The sequence below is a fragment of the Doryrhamphus excisus genome, chromosome 13 (assembly GCF_030265055.1).
Source record: "Doryrhamphus excisus isolate RoL2022-K1 chromosome 13, RoL_Dexc_1.0, whole genome shotgun sequence".
Lineage (NCBI taxonomy): Eukaryota > Metazoa > Chordata > Actinopteri > Syngnathiformes > Syngnathidae > Doryrhamphus > Doryrhamphus excisus.
This window is the reverse complement of record NC_080478.1, coordinates 19,407,732-19,420,620: the sequence shown is the minus strand read 5'-3', so window position 1 is coordinate 19,420,620 and position 12,889 is coordinate 19,407,732. Positions and strand designations below refer to the sequence as shown.

At 36.3% G+C, this 12,889-nt stretch overlaps 1 pseudogene; it reads right to left on the bottom strand.

The window, feature by feature from the left end:
* The window catches only part of LOC131140131 (bridge-like lipid transfer protein family member 1), a 121,251-nt pseudogene that overhangs the window by 35,841 nt on the left and 72,521 nt on the right, over positions 1-12,889 (bottom strand).

Below are 12,889 nucleotides of genomic sequence, written 5' to 3'. Positions count from 1 at the left end.
TTTTGGGTCATAATCATACCCAACTATTCAGTTTCTGGAATGTTTGTTTTGAGTTCTTTTTACCATTTTTCTTTAATATAATGAATATTCGCTCTTACCTCCATTACATTTTTATATAGTGTGGATACTATCTTGGTAGTTTTTTTATTTATAGGCAGACATTGCCATTTAAATCAGCCCATGTCTTCTTCTATTCATGCAGAATTTTATTTTCCTGTTAAATTCAAGCTTTATTAAAAAAAAAATATTATTATTATTTTTATTATTATTATTATTATTATTATTATTATTATTATAATATTATTATAATTATTATTCTCTCTCTCTTGTAGTTATTTGCAGTCAATCTTTCATTCATAATATTTGGTCCTCATTTAACTGCATATTATACTGAGGGCTGGCAGCAGTACATAGTGCGCATCCATCGCTTCAAGAAAATTGCCTCGGATCAAAAATTAATTATGCCCATTTTTAGCCGTTGTTATAATTTGATCGACTTGAATGAATTATCTTGCCGTCGTTACCTCTGTCTGTCCATCCTTTTTAAAGGTGGTCGACCTGCTGCTGTTGAGATGCTTTTGGAGCGGTTGTAGCTTGGTTTGTAGCCAAGACCCCACTTATCCTTTAGGGAGGCCGCCTAGCAAAGGGACAAAAACAAAGTCATAAATATTAAAAGTTATGAATATTTGAAGTTACGAAGGAAACAATGTCGTTCTTGAGTCGTGGCTAGTGCCTTTGAGAGGAGAGCTTACCCTCATGCTGGAACGACGCAGCTTCTTTCTGACATCTCGTCTGATGTCATTGACGGCCACAGACTCCAGCTGTTGGTAACGCTGAATCTCTTGGTTGATGGTGCCTTCACTTGCACCCAATTTCCTAAGGAGTTTTCACAGGATAGAGAACACTTTAAGAGCACGGTTAACCATAAATCTGCAGGGCATGCAGACTGCAGTCATGTGTTTCAAACTGGGAATTTTGCTTAGTGATTTTGCTTGTGTGGTTCGCAGCTAGGAGACCGAAGTTCAATTCCACCCTCGGCCATCTCATTTTAAAAATAAATTAAATAAAAAATATTTTAAAAATAAATTAAAAATATGTAAAAATAAATTAAAAATATGTAAAAAGAAATTAGAAATATTTTAAAATAAATTTAAAATATTTTAAAATAAATTTAAAATATTTTAAAATAAATTTAAAATATTTTAAAATAAATTAAATTAAAAAATATTTTAAAATAAATTAAAAATAAATTAAATTAACAATATTTAAAAATAAATTAAATTGACAATATGTAAAAATAAATAAAATCAACAATATTTAAAAATAAATTGAATTGACAATATGTAAAAATAAATTAAATCAACAATATTTAAAAATAAATTAAATTAAAAATATTTAAAAAAAATTAAATTAGAAATATAAAAAAAAATAAATTAAAAATATTTAAAAAATTAAATTAAAAATATTACAAAAATAAATTAAAAATATTAAAAAAATTAAAGAATAAAAAATAAAAACAAGAAACTTACAAAAAAAAAACTAAGGGAACATAGGTCCTAAAAATAAAGTCAACATTTCAAAGACAAAAAAAATTAAAAGCAAACTATCATTAAAATTTATTGCAAATGAATTGCAATTAAAACATCTAATTGATTGTTAGTACGCCTATCTTAATGTCTTGCCCTTTGCATAATTAAACATGTAAAGTGTCAGTGTTGACGCCAGACTCTTACTTGAGGTCATCGATGACCTTGGCCTGTTCGTTTAGCTCTCGGATATCCACTACCCTCTTGGTAAACTTCCTGCCTCGAGGGTCGACCACCTGGTTTCCCATCAGCATCTGCCTCCTGGGATCAACCGTCTCCTGTTGGGACAACGGGGACAATGTTGATAACAATTCAAAGCCACCGAATCCCCATCTTGAAAACATGTCCAGACACGTCTCCGAGTGGGTAATTAATGTGTTATTATTCTTATTAGAATTCAATCAAATATGTGGTAATATGAAGCGAAAGTCACGAAAACCAGGGACACCGACACCACCATCACCGACAAAGTGAAGGAAGGAAAGATAATTTGAGATCTTTCCGACGATTGTGCAACACCGATTTATGTCATCTCACCCAAAATTACTGCACATCTTAATGAGGAGTCCAAATTCTAAGCAATACTATTTTGAAGTAGTTTTTATTATTTAGTTGTAGTATTGCTTAGAATTTTGCAACCATTTGTTTACAGAAAGGTCCGACATCTCGGAAAAAGAATTTTGACACCAGGCTGGCTACATACACATGCCCAGGAGAGTGGTCTTTGTTCCCGGGTACTGCCCGCGGAAAGGCGGGGGGTGGGACAGTTTAAGTAGTCGGCCGGGACAGATACACTCTGAGGTCTGGGACTGAGGCCCAGGATGTGGTTTACCAGACGTTTCTTTAATGTCAGCCGTGGGCTGAACTGGCTCTCTGGACTCTGCAGGAACACGTTAGGGACAAATCAATGATGTCATATTTTGGAAATGACGTGTGGTTGGTTTCCTGTGTTTTCCATATGAGCTAATTTCCAGAAGCCGCTAAATTCTACTGTTGGAGTTATTCAAGGTTTTTCCACACAAACATGTCAACAACTTTTTACATAAACATAATAAAAATATCATCATACTTCATTAAAATGACCAAAAAAATCCTGCTTATGTTGATGAAATTTGAATTGGAATTGTAAAAGAAAAAAAAGAGCTGAAATGATGTGTTTACATAATAACATTATTATTTATAATAATTGTTCCCATAGTAGGAGTTGTGTTTACTTACCTGTTGCATGTTGTGCTGATGGATTTTTTTGTCCTGTCCAGCCATTGGGGCATTATCATTATCATTATCATTATTATTGTTATTATCATCATCATCCTGTCCAGCCATTGGGGCAGATATTATTATTATCATTATCATTGTTATTATTGTTATTATCATCATCATCCTGTCCAGCCATTGGGGCAGATATTATCATCATTATTATCATTATTGTTATTATCATTATCATCATCATCATCCTGTCCAGCCATTGGGGCAGACATTATTATTATTATTATTATTATTATTATTATTATTATTATGGTTGGACAGGATGATGATGATGATGATAATAATAATGATGATGATAATAATGATAATAACAATATAATAATGTCTGCCCCAATGGCTTATTTTATTATTAAATTATTATTATTAAAATTATTATTATTATTATTATTATTATTATGGTTGGACATGATGATAATAATGATGATGATAATAATGATAACAATATAATAATAATAATGTCTGCCCCAATGGCTGGACAGGATGATGATGATGATGATAATAATAATAATATATAATAATAATAATAATAATGACTGCCCCAATGGCTGGACAGGATGATGATGATGATGATAAAGATAATACTACTACTAATAAAAATTATTATTATTATATATTATTATAATAATAAAAATAATAATGGCTGGACAGGATGATGATGATAAAGATAATAATAATAATTATTATTATTATCATCAGCAGCAGCAGCATCATCCTGTCCAGCCATTATTATTATTATATTCTTATTATATATTCTTCTTCTTCTTCTTCTTCTTCTTCTTCTTATTATTATTATTATTATTATTATCATCATCATCATGTCCAGCCATTGGGGCAGACATTATTATTATTATCATCATCATCATCATTATTATTATTATTATCATAATCATAATTATTATTATAATCATTATGTATTATTACAGTATTATTATCTAAATGCCCTTTAGATTTGCTCTGCTAGGGAAAATAGTAAGCTACATCTCCCAGTTATACGGAGTATTATTTGGCTTTATTTGGTGATTTATTGCAAATTTGGAGCGACCGGAGCAGGAGGGGATGGAAAAGAAGAAAACGTATGTGAGTGTGTGTGTGTATGTGTGTGTGTGGGGCTTGCCTATGGAAGTAACACTGATCTTGCCCATGGAAGAATTGAAGTCCCGGGCCGCAAAATACAACTTGTCATGCCGCAAAACATCACCACCAAAAAACATGTTAAGCGAGGACATGAGTAGATGCCGTGACGTCAGACAAGAAGGACCTACTGGGGTATATACGATACATCTCTTGTCTTTTGTGTTATTGTTTTATGATATTTTGTAAACTAATCTTTATTTTTGTTATGGACTACTATTACTGTCTTACAACAAATGTACAAAAAAAAACCACACAAAGTAAATATGGACTGACCAAGTGTACGGTGGGGGACATGGTGTCACAGTCGTCTTCATCTGAAAGGTCTGCCATGTTGACCGAGTTGAGGTCGCCGATGTCTTCCACGTCGTCCTCTCCCGTCAGTGACGTCAACGTATTTCCCAGAGCGTTGAGGCGCTTTCCGATGTTGGGGTCCATGTGAACATCGATGCCGCACATTTTCCAAAGCACGTTCAGGGTCCACGTGCCAGCACTACTGCTCTCTGAAAGACCAAGACCAAGACGCAAGGAACAAGAATGAAAATTTAAAATTCAGATAGAAAGTGAAGTGTCGGATATATTTTATCGACTTACCAGCAGAAGGCTGCCCCGTGGTCCTGGAACATACTTCGTATGTACCATCGGGTACTATACCTGAGTACACATGACCAAAATACTTCAATGATGAATGAAATTCAGTCACAGGAAACTGTAAAGTGTTTTCACTTACAAGCATTCATGACCAGATCGCCTCGGATTTCGGGTTTCCAGTCGTCCCAAGAGGTCTCAAAGCCTTCCGCGAAACGGATGCAGAAATTCTTGAAGTGACCTTTGCTCACCAAGGACTCGGATGAGCAGGCGGTGATCAACGTGCTCTCAATGGTTAAAACCAGAGCTGAGCCGGTGTCGAAATCTATGCTGTGGTTTGCCTGGTGGTGAAGCGGGAAAGTGGGATGAGTGACTCGGTAGTACAAGTAAACATAAATACTTGAATGGTAACACTTCACTTTGCTTTTTATCACTTTTAGATATTATACTAATATCATGATTATGGGTGTCATGAGATCTCGTGAGATATTTGTTGTTTAGAAAAAAGCTGTCTTTGTTCACTTCCTGCTTTCCTAATATAATTTGAGTTTTTTTAATTTTATTTTTTTTATTAAAAAAACTTTTTTTTAATTGTTTTAATTTTTTTATGGTTTTATTTCATTTGAACATGCATCAGATTACAATTGAATGCATCCCATAATCAGTTCCCAGTTCCACATGTCCAAAAGGAGTAGGAAGAAGCAAAGCTTATTAAATCCTACCCCTCCATCTGGTACTTTTACAATCACTAACTGTTACATTTGTTCACTTCCTGCTTTCCTAATATAATTAGTTTTTTTTTTTGCTTTTTTAATGTGTTTTTTATTTTTTTTTATTAACATTTTTTTTCATGGTTTAATTTCATTTGAACATGCATCAGATTACAATTGAATGCATCCCATAATCAGTTCACAGTTCCACATGTCCAAAAGGAGTAGGAAGAAGCAAAGCTTATTAAATCCTACCCCTCCATCTGGTACTTTTACAATCACTAACTGTTACATCTGTTCACTTCCTGCTTTCCATAATACACATTTTTTATTTTAATTAAATTTTTTTTTTTAATTTTTTAAAATTTTTTTATGGTTTTATTTCATTTGAACATCATATCACAATTGAATGCATCACATAATCAGTTCACAGTTTGTTCACATTTGTTCACTTCCTGCTTTCCATAATACAATTTGAGTTTTTTATTTTATTTTTTTAATTAAAAAATGTTTTTAATTGTTTTAATTTTTTTTTTAATGGTTTTATTTCATTTGAACATGCATCAGATTACAATTGAATGCATCCCATAATCAGTTCCCAGTTCCACATGTCCAAAAGGAGTAGGAAGAAGCAAAGCTTATTAAATCCTACCCCTCCATCTGGTACTTTTACAATCACTAACTGTTACATTTGTTCACTTCCTGCTTTCCTAATATGTGCATTGTTTGAGGTCCTTACTCAATCCATTCCATAGTTTGATTCCACATACTGAAATGCTATGGCTAGCATAACGTAGTCCTAGCATAGAAGTGTTTCAAATGGAGTTCTTCCCTGAGATCATATTTCTCCTCTCTTGTAGAGAAGTATTGGATGACATTTTTAGCTAATTGGTTTATTTTTAGCCTTATGCATTATTTTAGCTGTTTAATTAGATGAACTATATCAGCAAGTTGAAGTATTTGTCATTTTAGAAATAAGGAGTTAGTATGTTCTCTGTAGGCGGCATTATGAATTATCCTTACTGGCCTTTTTTTTTTCATAACTCTGGTAAAATTGTTAATTTGTTATAATTTTTTATATTGTGTATTTTGTACTGCTTAACTGATTCTGTACTCTTTGCTGCTCTGCAATACAAATTTCCCCACTGAGGGACGAATAAAGGGATATCTTACAATCAATACAATCGAACGACGAAAAGCTACAGTGGAATGTTACCACGACATTTCACGACAGGAAAACCATTACCCATATTACCTGAATTTCTGAATACACAACATGTATCAGATCATAATATCAATGTATTTAAACAAATTTAGACAATGAATTGCAAAAATTCAGGTAATTTAAGTTCAACATGCTTGCTCCCACAAGTGATTTAGTGAATTTAATCATTTGGTATTTAAAAAAAAAAGTGATTGTCCTGAAAAAGAATGACATTATTTCATGTGGTTTTAACCCAAAGTTAAGGCCCACGCCGAAAACGATTCAGATACCACCACCTCTGTTAGTAAAGACAAAAGTTGGGAATTGAACTTTGAAGTCACCACCGTTTTAGACAATGCAAATTTGCAACAGAAGATTGACGTTGACAGTCAGCCATTGATTGTCCCCTCAGTGAGACATTACAAGGTAAATAAATAGCAGGTTTACTTTTTGGGATTTTGATTTGCGGGGACCCGATTCAGAGTTGACGCCCTCTGTACCAGGTGCTTGTCCTTTCTATGGAAATAAGTCATGGCATGGTAATAATATACCCAAATATGCTTTACATCAAAGTCGTAGTAGAAGTCTAACATCAACTGACATTTGAATGAGGAACGTCAACAAACTGTAATACTAAACTATAAGTTGTTAAAAATGGTTGCTAAAAAAAATGACATTTTGGGGTAGAAAGAAATTCTGGAGTAAAGAGACAAATAGGACTGCACGGCGGTCGAGTGGTTAGCACGCAGGCCTCACAGCTAGGAAACCCGAGTTCAATTCCCTCGGCCATCTCTGTGTGGCGTTTGCATGTTCTCCCCGGTTTTCTCCGGGTACTCCGGTTTCCTCCCACATTCCAAAAACATGCTAGGTTAATTAGCCACTCCAAATTGTCCATAGGTATGAATGTGAGTGTGAATGGTTGTTTGTCTATATGTGCCCTGTGATTGGCTGGCCACCAGTCCAGGGTGTACCCCGCCTCTCGCCCCAAGAAGACAACTGGGATAGGCTCCAGCACCCCCTCGCGACCCTTGTGAGGATAAGCAGTAGAAAATGAATGAATTAATGTTTACAATCGGGCTGAGTGATTAGCGTGCAGGCCTCACAGCTAGTAGACCCGAGTTCGATTCCACCCTCGGCCATCTCTACGTGGAGTTCGCATGTTCTCCCCGTGCATGCATGGGTTTTCTCCGGGTACTCCGGTTTCCTCCCACATTCCAAAAACATGCTAGGTTAATTAGCGACTCCAAATTGTCCATAGGTATGAATGTGAGTGTGAATGGTTGTTTGTCTATATGTGCCCTGTGATTGGCTGGCCACCAGTCCAGGGTGTACCCCGCCTCTCGCCCCAAGAAGACAGCTGGGATAGGCTCCAGCACCCCCGCAACCCTCGTGAGGAAAAAGCGGTAGAAAATGAATGAATTAATGAATATAATTTACCAAATGTAAAAAAAAAAACGATTCTATTCTAAGTCCTTAAATATTAATTAAAGCCGATTACCTGGGATGTGTTGGTGATGGGGAGGCAGATGCCCAGGTCATTGACGGTCAGTTGAAGGAAGAGGGTACTGAAGGCTTGGGCCGAGGTCTGCTGGATTCCTGGCAGCTTGTCCACCACCTCTTTAGTGGCCACATGGATGTCCTTGTTCAGGGCCAGACGCTGTTCATTCCAGTTGTCATACGCTGCCTTGTAATTCAGCCAGAAGAGCACAGCTGCAGAGGATACCCGGGTAGATAAGAAGAGCGTTACAAAGTCATGGTTGGAAATAAACAAGAGAAAAAGCAACTTTTTATTTTTCTACACAAAATAAGATGAAAAATAAATAAATCAAGAATAAAGAAAATCAATCAATCAGTAAAAAATAAATATAATAATAATAATAAAACGTCAAATAATAAAAACTTAAGAAAGCACATATAGTTGGTGGGTAGACAAATTATTTTTTTCAGATTAAAATGAACAAAGCATTATTAGAGCCCTGTAGACATGACAAAACACGACTATAGTCACATTTATACTCTTTTTATTTACAACATATTGCGCAACTGCAGACTCTTGAGACACATGCTAACTCGCAAACTAGAGTCAGCTAGCGACCTAAACGGTAGCCTTCAAGTTATTTCCTTTCAACTTAAATCGCCAAAAACTTACCACTTCCACACGCATAGGGAGGATAACTATTAACAGTTATTTAACCTTTAACATGAACATGAATCAAACACAGGAGACTGGGCTCAAGCACAAAAGTTTAGGACAGTGGTCTCAAACACGCGGCCCGCGGGCCAAATGAGGCCCGCAGGACACTAAGTTTGAGGCCCCCGCCTTGATATGAAAGTATAGTCACATTTATACTTTTTTTATTTACAACATATTGCGCAACTGCAGGGTCTTGAGACACATGCTAACTCGCAAACTAGAGTCAGCTAGCGACCTAAACGGTAGCCTCCAAGTTATTTCCTTTCAACTTAAATAGTCAAAAACTTACCACTTCCACACGGATAGGGAGGATAACTATTAACAGTTATTTAACCTTTAACATGAACATTAATCAAACACAGGAGACTGGGCTCAAGCACAAAAGTTTAGGACAGTGGTCTCAAACACGCGGCCCGCGGGCCAAATGAGGCCCGCAGGACACTAGTTTGAGGCCCCCGCCTTGATGTGAAAGTATAGTCACATTTATACTTTTTTTTATTTACAACATATTGCGCAACTGCAGGGTCTTGAGACACATGCTAACTCGCAAACTAGAGTCAGCTAGCGACCTAAACGGTAGCCTTCGAGTTATTTCCTTTCAACTTAAATAGCCAAAAACTTACCACTTCCACACGGATAGGGAGGATAACTATTAACAGTTATTTAACCTTTAACATGAACATGAATCAAACGTAATAATTTTTTCTGGGTACATGATACCATACAGCATCCATATCAAACTTACGTGGGGCCGCACTAACATTAAACTTTCATATCAAGGTGGGGGCCGCAAACTAGTGTCCTGCGGGCCACTTTTGGCCCGCGTGTTTGAGACCACTGAGCTACAGAGACTCCTTTCCGACTGCAGTGGAAAGTTTCCTAGAAATCCAAGCCAAGGATTATTATATATATAGTCACATTTATACTCTTTTTATTTACAACATATTGCGCAACTGCAGACTCTTGAGACACATGCTAACTCGCAAACTAGAGTCAGCTAGCGACCTAAACGGTAGCCTCCAAGTTATTTCCTTTCAACTTAAATAGCCAAAAACTTACCACTTCCACATGGATAGGGAGGATAACTATTAACAGTTATTTAACCTTTAACATGAACATGAATCAAACGTAATAATTTTTTCTGGGTACATGATACCATACAGCATCCATATCAAACTTGCGCGGGGCCGCAACTAACATTAAACTTTCATATCAAGGCGGGGGGCCTCGTGTTTGAGACCCCTGGTATACACGGAAAGGAATATTCCAATCTCTTGTCTACATGCGCCGCTATAATCAACCAGAATAGTCAATAGGGCATGCCCAGTAAAACGTAAACACCAACATCACGTGATACCGACTTACTCGAGTTTTTTTTTTTCACTTGTCGGAATAACTCCGTATTGCCAGTTTTTCCGTTCGTCAAGTCTTGAAATTTTGTTTGAATCCCAAAAAAAAATTTCCGCAGCAGTCCAGTGCCGATTGCTCGCCTCCATTTTTAAAACCGAAGAAGGGAATGGGATTAATTTTTAATAAATATAAATATTTATAAATATATATAAATTAAAAAATATATATAAAAATTTAATTTTAATACATTTTAATAAATAAATTTTAATAAGTTTTAATAAATAAATTAAATAATAATAAATTAAAAATAATAAATAATTTTTCAGCCGTCCAGTCTTGCAATTCCGTTTTTTTTCCAATTTCCAATTCCAATTTTTTTTAAAAGTTTGTATAAAAAATGAACTTTCCGCTCTAGTCCAGTGATGACCGCTCGCCGCCATTTTTAAAACCGAAGAAGGGGATGGGATTAATTTTTAATAAATATGAATATTTATAAATATATATAAATAAAAAATATATATAAATAATTTATTAATAATTTTAATACATTTTAATAAATAAATTTTAATAAGTTTTAATAAATAAATTAAATAATAATAAATTAAAAATACTAAAAAAAAATTTCAGCCGTCCAGTCTTGCAATTCCGTTCATTTTTTTTTAAAGTTTGTATAAAAAATGAACTTTCCGCTCTAGTCCAGTGATGACTGCTCGCCGCCATTTTCAAAACCTCTGCGTATTACGTCACACCTGAGCGTGCGCTGAAAGTACGCACCTTGACAACTTTCCGTTTGAGCGGGTACAAGATACCTCAATCGGATTGGTTAAAGGAATATTCCACGCCATGGGAATCCCATTATATATTCATGCGGATTGGCATTTTTGTTTCGGAATGAGGTGTATACAAAGTTTACATTCTTTGTTTCAGTAAATAACCCGAATAGAATTGGAATATTTGGGTCCATGTATACGAAAAAAATATGGAAAATCTATTGTAATCGTACACAATCTATTGAGAATGTGATACACTTTTTGGTATTGGATGTGACAAAACGGAAAAAAGAAAGCGCACCTCTATCAAACGCCACCGGCTGTGCAAAAACGATTGGCCTGTTGAGCGTGATGAGAACGGCCTCCTTGTCAGACGAGCCACTGATTTCCTCCTGCAGAGCATTTCGCAGACCGATCCGGGTTCGAAAGTACGCCACTTGGTGGAAATCGGAGCCGGCCTCTTCGTAAACCTGTCATAAAAAAAAAAGTGGGGTCAGTCATCTAAGCCCTTTTCATGCACGCATTATGATAACCTGCTTCAGGATTTTTTTCCCCTAAGTCAGGGGTGCTCACACTTTTTCAGCATGCGAGCTACTTTTAAAATGACCGAGTCAAAATGATCTACCCACTACAAAAATGCAAAACATCTATTTATTTTCAAATGTATTGAGGATTATTTGTACGTACAATGTATGTTGATGTACCTTACATAACCAAATGAGCCAATATTGCAAAACACACATAATTAACTATTAATTTTTTTGTAATTACCTGAGTTTACTTTGATGACTTGCACTGAATTGAACCAGCCAGGGATGCATCGTCCGGACAGTAGCTGCTGATAGCCAGCCTCAAGCACACTTCCAAATGTTTATCAGTCATGGATAATATCCGTATCATAATATCCGTATAATATTCCATATCAGTATGGAAGTGATATGTTTTTTGCCTTTTTACTTGGTCCAGTTTTTGCCTTTTTACTTGGTCCAGCTCCTTCACTCATTTTAGTGACCATAAACTTTAGCGAGGGCTTTAAAATCTGACGCAATTCGCCGACTAGCTTAGCACTTTGCATCGTTGTTTACGCATGAGCGGTGACCTAAAGGTCAAAATTCAGTTGTCATATGATTGGTTGTCCTGTATGTCAATCAAGTAACGGGGATGGATGATAGGCTGACATCGTAAGTTCTGCTGCACTTAGAGACGTTGTTTGATTTGATTGGTCGCCCGAAGGGCAACATTCAGTTGTCATCTGAATGGCTGCCCTGTATGTCAATCAAGTGACGGCATTGATGCGGGGATGATATTTTTTTAATGTCACGCCGCGATCGACCAGCGATCGACCAGTACCACCTCCGCGATCGACCGGTAGCTCGCGATCGGAATGACACACTATAGTGACTGATGCGCAACTGTGACATTAAGACTTTTCATATGGGAGAAAACAACTTGGGGGGGGGGGGCACACCCATTCGTACCTGGTGCTTGACAATCTGTCCGAGGGCGAGGTTGAGATCGACTTGACATTTTCCAAAGAGCTTCAGGTAACTGCTGCTCCCACCGGGCTGAGCTTTGCACTGGATCCGGTTGGATAGCTCCAGCTCAATCAGACCCGTCTCAAAGCGCACGGCTCGCATCGACGGGGTGGTGGCAGTCATCTGAATCCCCTGTGAAAAGGAGACATTTCTTTGAAAACCCCCCAGTCATCATTTGACGGACTTAGTCCACATTCATACAGAATATAATTGAATATTAGGTACCTTGAACATGAGGCTAAGAGAATAGAGAAGTATTTTGGGCTTGTCTGCATCTGTTGAGGTGTCGTGCTCGTTCCAAAGCGGGATGGGCTGCTCTACCCCTGAAGAAGAAAAAAAAACACATGCATGTCAATCCTACAAGATTAGAATTAGAATACATTTGTATTTGTAACAGTTATGTACCAATTCTTCCTGCAGTGTGTGGTGTAGAGGTTAATATTTCATGTCAAATATCAGAATTACTGTATTGATCAGGGAGGAAACAGTAATGATTACAATTAAATTTGTTTTATGGGAATGGTTTTATTTCATTTGAACATGCATCAGATT